The sequence below is a fragment of the Cherax quadricarinatus genome, chromosome 25 (genome assembly GCF_038502225.1).
Source record: "Cherax quadricarinatus isolate ZL_2023a chromosome 25, ASM3850222v1, whole genome shotgun sequence".
Classification (NCBI taxonomy): Eukaryota; Metazoa; Arthropoda; class Malacostraca; order Decapoda; family Parastacidae; genus Cherax; species Cherax quadricarinatus.
In genome coordinates, this window is record NC_091316.1 from 39441177 (window position 1) to 39451674 (window position 10498).

Sequence of the window (10498 nt, forward strand, 5' to 3'; positions counted from 1 at the left end):
TTTCATTTGCATGCAGGAAATTTTTTATGTAGTAAAATAACATAAGTAAAACTTAAGTGGAATCCCTATTATAAGTGATATTGACTTATGTGATCGGTTTAAATTATTTATAAGATCATGCTCAAGAGGCTTAGATACCCTCCTGGAAAACCTATAAAATTTAAATCGTCAGGCTTCTTGACTGGTATCTATACTCAGCAATACGGTACTATAAATATAATAGTATAGCTGGGAAGACGCAAGAGTGTCAGTCGTAGTCCTGAACTGATGACTCGTCAAGATCACCAAGAATACTTTATATGACGCAGTTTAACTGCTCGCAAAAGGGAATGTTAGGCTAGCTATCAGAGATATTGAACAAGGAGCAGTAAGATCACTCAGAATTTTGATTGTGAGTGAATATTATTCATCCTTTGTTAGAAATATGATAAACAAGGATGGAATTTCCTTGTTGAATACTTTAGGAGGTCAAATGATCCCCTATCCTCATGATATGTTAGAAATTATCTGCCCAACTGTAGTGACCAAAAATATTACTACAGAATTTGTAGAAATTATCTCCCCAACTGTAGTGACCACAAATATTACTACAGAATTTGTACCCTAGTACTTGAAATCGCCACTTGAAACATGTTTACAAACTATGGGATCGAGACATAATGTGGAAAATATTGTATATATTTTCCAGAAATTCAGTATTTATATGTAAAGAGATGGCCATACGGTATTTAATAATATTTATGTCATAGAAAACGGAAAACCTGCGTCTGCGCAGACGAGAGTCGCCATCTTGGTTTTGAATTGAACAGAACGTTAGAGTGAATGGGAAGAATTTTTCGTGCTCTAGAGGTGGCGAAATTGTTGGATGTGCATTCCTGCATAATTTGAGAATCAGGCGACTGGACGTCAGAGAGCTCCAAGAACCTCAGATAAGTCTGTTTATGTTTAATTCTGGCCAGTAATTTCATAAATTTAGACAGTGAGGTTTTCTGGGTATAATACACATTAATCTCCAGTCAAATTGGTGAGTGATATTAAGATATATTTTCCTTCTGTTATGTAATTGTGTATATATATATAACCATTTATTATTTTTAATATACTGTCCACAAATTTATATATTTACCAGTATTCCTGGCGTATGTATATTTCATTTAATTAATAGGTCCAGAGCAACTTGTGGTTATGACAGTGGTAGGTATCGAAGGGGAACATTTTTTGCGACCTACGTGTCCCAAATTCCTACTTGTCTATGTAACATTGATAAATAATAATTATCTTTGTTATCATTTACTGTTATGTACATAATTAGTTACATTCAGATAAATGCAATTTTCCACATTTAATTTGCCCGTTGGTCCTTCTTGAACCGGAGGTAATTAGTGAAGTCATTAATTAGTTAGCATATGAGAAGTTTTTACAAAGTAGAAGTGATGCAAGGAGAGAAGAGTATATGGAGAAAAAGAGAGAGGTTAAGAGAGTGGTGAAGCAATGTAAAAAGAGAGCAAATGAGAGAGTGGGTGAGATGTTATCAGCAAATTTTGTTGAAAATAAGAAAAAGTTTTGGAGTGAGATTAACAAGTTAAGGAAGCCTAGAGAACAAATGGATTTGTCAGTTAAAAACAGGAGAGGAGAGTTATTAAATGGAGAGTTAGAGGTATTGGGAAGATGGAGGGAATATTTTGAGAAATTATTAAATGTTGATGAAGATAGGAAATCTGTGATTTCGTGTATAGGGCAAGGAGGAATAACATCTTGTAGGAGTGAGGAAGAGCCAGTTGTGAGTGTGGGGGAAGTTCGTGAGGCAGTAGGTAAAATGAAAGGGGGTAAGGCAGCCGGGATTGATGGGATAAAGATAGAAATGTTAAAAGCAGGTGGGGATATAGTTTTGGAGTAATTGGTGCAATTTTTTAATAAATGCATGGAAGAGGGTAAGCTTTGTATAAAGGCAAAGGGGACAAAAGAGAGTGCAATAATTATAGGGGGATAAGTCTGTTGAGTATAATTTGAGTATCAGGCGATTGGACGTCAGACAGCTCCAGGAACCTCAGATAAGTCTGTTTATGTTTAATTCTGGCCAGTAATTTCATAAATTTAGACAGTGAGGTTTTCTGGGTATAATACACATTAATCTCCAGTCAAATTGGTGAGTGATATTAAGATATATTTTCCTTCTGTTATGTAATTGTGTATATATATAACCATTTATTATTTTTAATATACTGTCCACAAATTTATATATTTACCAGTATTCCTGGCATATGTATATTTCATTTAATTAATAGGTCCAGAGCAACTTGTGGTTATGACAGTGGTAGGTATCGAAGGGGAACATTTTTTGCGACCTACGTGTCCCAAATTCCTACTTCTCTATGTAAAATTGATAAATAATAATTATCTTTGTTATCATTTACTGTTATGTACATAATTAGTTACATTCAGATAAATGCAATTTTCCACATTTAATTTGCCCGTTGGTTCTTCTTGAACCGGAGGTAATTAGTGAAGTCATTAATTAGTTAGCATATGAGAAGTTTTTACAAAGTAGAAGTGATGCAAGGAGAGAAGAGTATATGGAGAAAAAGAGAGAGGTTAAGAGAGTGGTGAAGCAATGTAAAAAGAGAGCAAATGAGAGAGTGGGTGAGATGTTATCAGCAAATTTTGTTGAAAATAAGAAAAAGTTTTGGAGTGAGATTAACAAGTTAAGGAAGCCTAGAGAACAAATGGATTTGTCAGTTAAAAACAGGAGAGGAGAGTTATTAAATGGAGAGTTAGAGGTATTGGGAAGATGGAGGGAATATTTTGAGGAATTATTAAATGTTGATGAAGATAGGGAAGCTGTGATTTCGTGTATAGGGCAAGGAGGAATAACATCTTGTAGGAGTGAGGAAGAGCCAGTTGTGAGTGTGGGGGAAGTTCGTGAGGCAGTAGGTAAAATGAAAGGGGGTAAGGCAGCCGGGATTGATGGGATAAAGATAGAAATGTTAAAAGCAGGTGGGGATATAGTTTTGGAGTAATTGGTGCAATTTTTTAATAAATGCATGGAAGAGGGTAAGGTGCCTAGGGATTGGCAGAGAGCATGCATAGTTCCTTTGTATAAAGGCAAAGGGGACAAAAGAGAGTGCAATAATTATAGGGGGATAAGTCTGTTGAGTATAATTTGAGTATCAGGCGACTGGACAAGACAGCTCCAGTAACCTCAGAGAAGTCTGTTTATGTTTAATTCTGGCCAGTAATTTCATAAATTTCGACAGTGAGGTTTTCTGGGTGTAATACACTCTAATCTCCGGTCAAATTGGTGAGTGATATTAAGATATATTTTCCTTCTGTTATGTAATTGTGTATATATATAACCATTTATTATTTTTAATATACAGTCCACAAATTTATATATTTACCAGTATTCCTGGTGTATGTATATTTCATTTAATTAATAGGTCCAGAGCAACTTGTGGTTATGACAGTGGTAGGTATCGAAGGGGGACATTTTTTGCGACCTAGGTGTCCCAAATTCCTACTTGTCTATGTAACATTGATAAATAATAATTATCTTTGCTATCATTTACTGTTATGTACATAATTAGTTACATTCAGATAAATGCAATTTTCCACACAATAGAAATAGACATTCACCGAGCTGCCCGAGACTATACTAGGTTTCTATGGCCGGTAGAGCCCTATGATCGTAATAGTCTTATCAAAAAGCCTTATATATATTACAAAACGTGCTACGTTAATTTTTGAAGGGGTGGAAGGGTAACCCAGTGGAAGGTCTTGGTCAGATGACCATAAGCTCCAGTGACGGGTCATTAAATGACTAAAACCCGCGTCAGGAAACACTTGTCCTCTTTCTTGACGAATCTTACCTATCCTCCTGTCAAAATATATCGGCTTTAAGAGTCTTGTTTTGCTCTACTTCCTCTCTATCCTTCAATTTCCAAGGAGAGACTAAAACAAGAATAGTTCAGGATGAAATATCAGGAAAGAAGACAAGGAAACACAGGCGGTAAATATATCCCCTAAAACAGTGGAATAATAATTCAGAAAAATTAAAAATGACTTTCAAGTTAATTTTCTAGAGAGGAAGAACTCAAAATTTAGTAATATTCAAGGATCAAACTTGGAAATCTTCATATAAAACCTGTAATGGTCATATTCCGATTAAATTAAGAAAGAGAACTTTACTGAGAGAGATCAACAAGAGTTTGGATCTGTAATTATTAAATCTAGAAAGTTATTACAAGTCGTTTAACAACTGGAATTAAAATGAGGTGAGGTTTTACCTCTTAGTGTAAAAACTCAATGGGAAGAAATGGACTACGACTTTTTTCGCAATTATCTAGTTAGAATTTTTCTAGGAAGGCAGCCATGGGAGCCGTGTTTGGAATTTTTGGGGGTATTGTTCATTGATTTCCTCTATTCACTGGATTCTCTCTGAACCCTTCATGATTAAAGCCTCATTTTTTCACTATATTTTTAGGAGTTAACTTTTTTTATGTAACTGTCAGGTTGGGCAATGAGAAAAAACGTGTTAATGCAGTAATTGTAGATAGACTTCCAGAGAAAATATCTACAGTGGGAATTAGTAAAGCTACAGAAAGACTTTCACATAATGTAAATTTAGCACCTTCTGGTGTAAGTGATGATTCTGTAGGCCCAATAAATATTTTGATAGGTAGTGACTATTATGCCTCCTTTGTAAAGGGTATGGTAAAGAAATGTGGTGTCACCCTTTTGAAGACTGCAGGAGGCCATGTAATGTATGGTAGGATTCCTCGTAATAATAATTCATGACTAGAGGAAACTACAAATACCATAACTGTGTCTTACTCATGAAATCGTACCCCAGTATAATTCTTCCATAGAGGATGTTGTTGAGCTAGTCCATAAATTGTGGGAATTAGACAGCATTGGAATAAATGTAAATGAAGAAAGTCCGGACGATTCTTTTACTCAGGAGCAATACCTGAGAGATGTAAAATTTGAATCTGGACAATACTGGGTACGATTTCCGTGGAGACTGAACCATCCAGAATTGCCCGCTAATTACAGAATGGCATATGGACAGTTAAAGGCTCAGCTCCGCGAACTGAGTAAAACACCAGAAATATTAACTGTCTATAATGATATAATTGCTGAGCAGTTAATTAATAAATTTATAGAAGAGGTGCCTCCTGAGCAAGCCAAAATTTATGGTCACTATTTGCTACATCACGGAGTGAAGAAGGAATCTAAGACCACTCCTCTGAGAATTGTGTTTAATTGTAGTGCCAGGAGTAACAAAAATGTACCTAGTTTAAATGACTGTTTGATGACAGGTCCGTCTTTGACGGAAAAATTAGGAGATATTAAATTTCAGAGTGAAGCATTATGCCTTTACCTCTGACATAAGTAAAGCTTTCCTAAGAGTGGGTTTACAAGAGGCTGACCGGGATTGTACCCACTTTTTATGGCCTGAGAATCCTAGTGACCCACTTAGCCCTCTGAAAACCTTTTGCTTTAGGAGCGTATTATTTGGTGCTACATCCAGTCCGTTCCTACTTCAAGCGACGATAAATGCACACCTTAAACGTACGGGAAGTCCATTGTGTAAAGTAATGAGCAAACAATTTTATGTGGACAATTTCCTGGGTGTGACGTCAACTGAAGAGGAACTGTTAATGTCTTATGGAGAGGTTAATAAAATACTGCAAAGTGCAAATATGCCTCTGAGGGAATGGAATATTAATTCGTCAAATTAAAGGACAAAATAAGTAAAGATTTCCCTGGAGATGAAGTGCAAAAATGTAATAATGTATTGGGATTAACTTGGGATACTGAGAGAGCTTTGTTAATGTTAAAACCTAATAATTACAGTATGCCCAATAAATTACCCAGATGCACAAGGTGTTGTCAGGAATGTCAAAGTGTTGTGTCGTGGCCAGGAAAGTTTATGCACAATTAATAAATTGATTCCCTTGGAATTAGGTGTTCAATCAAACGTAAATGAAAATCTGAGGGAAAGTGACATGAGTGATATGGAAGATAACGCTGACCAAGTGATGCTGGAAAATGAAATCGTAGTAAGACCTACTAGGAGAACAGCCACTCAAGTCAGAACCGGCTGGAACCATCTCCTAAAGGAAGGAGTAATTTGAGTCGTTTAGCAACGAACTCCGGCCAGCCGCAGTGTGGAAAATACTGAATTTTTTTTCCAGAAATACAGTAGTTGTATGTAAATAGATGGCCATACTGTATTTAATAAAATTTATGTTATCAAAAACAGGAAGCTGTGCCTACGCAGGACACTCGCCATTTTTGTTTTTGAATTGAGTATCAGACATTAGTAATGGGAAGAATTTTTCGTGCTCTAGAGGTTAAATTTGGGCTGACACCTCTCAAATAGGAGGCGAAATTGTTGGATGTGCATTCCTGCATAACTTGAGATATCAGGCGACTGGACAAGACAGCTCCAAGAACCTCAGATAAGCTATTTAGATTTATGTTATAATTCTTGCCAGTGTTTTCATAAATTTAGTTAGTGAGGTTTTCTGAGTACGATACACCTTAATCTCCAGTCAAATTGGTGAGTGATATTAAGATATTCTCTTTCTGTTATGTAATTGTGTATATACGTAATCCTTTTTAAATTTTAATATACAGTCCACAAATTTATATATTTACCAGCATTCCTGGTGTATGTATATTTCATTTATAATTAATAGGTCCAGAGCAACTTGTGGATATGACAGTGGTAGGTATCGAAGGGGGACATTTCTTGCGACTTAGGTGTCCCAAATTCCTACTTGTCAAACTGATAAATAATAATTATCTTTGTTCATTTACTGTTATGTATATAATGATACATTCAGATAAATGTAATTTTCCACAAACACGACGGTCTGGAGTTTTGAGACTCTGATCGCGGGTTCTATCCCCGCCTGCGGTATGGTTTGTTAATTTTTAAATTTATTAATAAATTAGGCACTAATTAGGAATTTCCTCATCCTTTGTAATATTGGATTACTAGATGGGCAATGAAGGGAAATGAAGAGAAACAACAGTCAACACAAAAGATCTGTAATAATAACTACACCTGGTCTGTACTTAGATGAGGCGCAGAGATATAAAAGGTTACAGGAAATATCATTAAACGAGTACGTCCACTCTAAATCTCATTAATTTAGATTACTGATTATTATGAATGTTCATACGTACTATGCCTCGACGGGTGCAGGGCACTTCGTGTCTCAAAGGGGTAACAAAAGTGCTAATAATATCTCATAACATGTGTCGTCATCTCTCGTGGAGTAGACGTCAGGACCTGTAAGTATCCTGAACCTCCAACGCTGCCAAGTACCATGATACAGTTAATACATTCTTTCTAGGTAAATGAAGGTGACTATAGTGGTCGTATTGTTTTGACCAACACTACAGATAACCTCCCTATTTTGGTATACTTACAGTATCTTTATTCACCTGTTCTGCAACTACAGCTGTGTATTTAAAAACTGACATAGACGTTTTTGCAGAAACTTTCATCGGATTGTTTAGATATGATGCGAGAAGATGCCCTAGTAAAATGTTCTAGGATAACGGTACTAATCCTGTGGCAGGATCACAATAGCGAATAAATATATTTGATTCTGAAGAAGTGTAATAAACACACCTAAAACGAGGATGCACTTGGCAATTTATAACTCCTAGGGCTCTAGAGCATTGAGATTTTATAAACGCTTGATCAGCACAGCAAAGAATCATGTCAGGAATGCCAAGATTTCACAAAGAATCTGTTTAGAAGAAAGAAGAGTAAATAATGGGCCTCTTACTGACGCAGTGGAGTCTGAAAATCTCGATATTCTCAGTCAATCTCATTTAATTTCAGGAAGAATGCTAAAGACTGTATTGATGAAGACATTGGTTGGCGAAACGTCTACAGTACAGATACCCAGATGTTGCACATGTGTCTAATTTTTCAACTTGTCGGTATTGTATAACGTTCATGTACATGAACGGTATAGAGTACCGATGGTGATATAAATTTTAATTATGTAGATAGGTTACGGAGTAGGTTTACCAAATTAATCCTCTTTCCTGGAGTATCATCGTGGTTCATGTGAACCTCACATCCTGTCTCTCCTTCTCATCGACTACAAGTGTTACAACCTGTCTGTCCTTCTCATTGACTACGAGTGTCACGGGACCCATTGACCTTAGAGACGAGTGATGGAAGTCAACCCTAACAATTATGGTGTGATAAGAACAGCCTAGCTATTAAATTTATACCATTAGAAATTAAGGCTTCAATTGGTAGAAAACGACTCGGCAAATGATGAACTCAGTACAATGTAAGTAGTGTCAAGTAAAAGAAAGGTATGACTCGAGGATTCTATAATAACGGAGCCTAAAAGACCATTGAAGACAGCTATTAAAAAAGGTCATGGAGGACGGTTGTCCAGTTTGAACCACGTGGACACTTTATGGCCAAAGGCACCGTATACAAACACCTAACTTTGGAACAGAAAAATCAGTGCAATTATGTAAAAGAAAAGGTTAGGTGGCACACTTATTGGCAGTAAAAATATTTGAGTATAAATGATTCCATTACATGTGAAAAATATGATACCTATGGAATAAACTGGTTTGAAATACAATTGTATTTATACAAGATACATTAAAGACATTTACTGGTGGAATACAAGATGGTGTTGTTAATTAACCGGAATTTCAGCAAGTGATACAATTGTGTTGATGCTTTTCTCACTTGGTATTTCATGTGTGTTTGAATAGAAAGTTTTAGTAATTAGTTTTCCATCATGAATGTAACAGTGGATGATTTTACTAACATAACTTTTACACTTTTGTCCAAGTGTAAACAGCAGGTTCACTCTCTTTATTGGTCAAGATTATTATTATTATAATCAAAAAGAAGCGCTAAGCCACAAGGGCTATACAGCGCTGCTTTATTGGTCAAGAACTCATGGATATATGTGCTATTTTTCATTGTCTTGATAAGGCTCCTTTCTTGCATAGTTATTGGAAAATTTAATCTTTATGGTCCTTGAGACACCAGCCAGAGGTTTACCTATCATGTGTGTTTCTTTTATGTCTGAGAACTCCATCATATATTGTAGTTCCAATGTTTTCAATCATCAAGTAATGTATTTACATAAATTTCACTTGTTACTTCAAGGGAAGACAGTTCTCCATGAGTTCTGAGTTGTTGAGTAGCTGCTGTTACATCGCATCTGATGTTGCTGTTGCTGCTACTCCTACTGTTGCTGCTGTTTCTGATGCTATTATTGCTACTACTGCTATTGATACTTTTCCCACAGTTGCTACTGCGGGAAATCACCCAGAACAAAATGGTAAGATTCATCCTGGACCGGGGTCCAAGAGAGCATGTAGGCCAGGATGAATTACAACAACTGGAAATGCTGAATGTTGAAGACAGAGTAAAACAACTGAAGCTAAATCAAGTTTATAAAATTGCTCACAAATAGTGTCCAGAATATCTTGCTGCCAATTTTGTTGGGAACCAAAGCAACCATAGTACTAGGGGGAGAGAGCACAACTTTGTAGTACCCACAGTCATTGGCCAGGCTTCAAACACCTTTTATTGTACAACAATAAAGGAATGGAACAGACTGCCTGCACATGTCAAAGCCAGTCATAGCATGAACCAGTTCAAGAAGAGTGCCAAAAGGTGTCTGATGAATGTAGCTACAGAAAGGGAGGGGAATAATTTTTTTATTTTTTTAGCTAACACACGTGTAATTTTACCTCATTCTTAGTAATGACCCTCGTATTGTAGATAGTCTTAATGACCCTTGTATAGTAGATAGTCTTAATAGTATGATAATAAGATGTTATCTCCTTTAAAGAATAATAATAAGATATTATCATCTTTATATTATAATATATTAAGGTAAAAGGACTCCAATGGAAATAAGTCACTCTGTCTGACTTTTTGGGTTATCCCAGGTTCTCTACACATATGCTGCTATGTATGACAATCTATGTAACTGTACTTGGGTATATACCTGAGACTGTTGAAGAAATTAGCAGCTCATGGCATTGGGGGAAGGGTGCTCTCGTGGATCGAATCATGATATTGCTCCTTCTGCTGCTAATGTTGCTGCTGTTACTGCTGCTTATATTGCTTTTGGTGCTTCTGTTTCTGCTGCTGCTGCTTCTCCTTTCACTATCATATCAATTATTTATACTAAAATTACTATTATTATCCTTATTTTTATTATTTTCCTTATGATTACATTTGTAAATTTACGAATGTAAATACAAATGAGTCCGTCTTAAAACAAAGAGAAAATGTAACACAGTTAAAGAAAACGATTTTGCCAAACATTGAATGACGTAAACTAAACTAAATATATGTATATTGTTTTTCTTCCATATTTCATTTAAATTAATTTAAAGGCCGCAAAAAATATTCAAACAACAGTAGAAATGAGGAAGCAAATGAGAGCAGCAGCAAGCGAAGACAAGCAACAGCATCAAG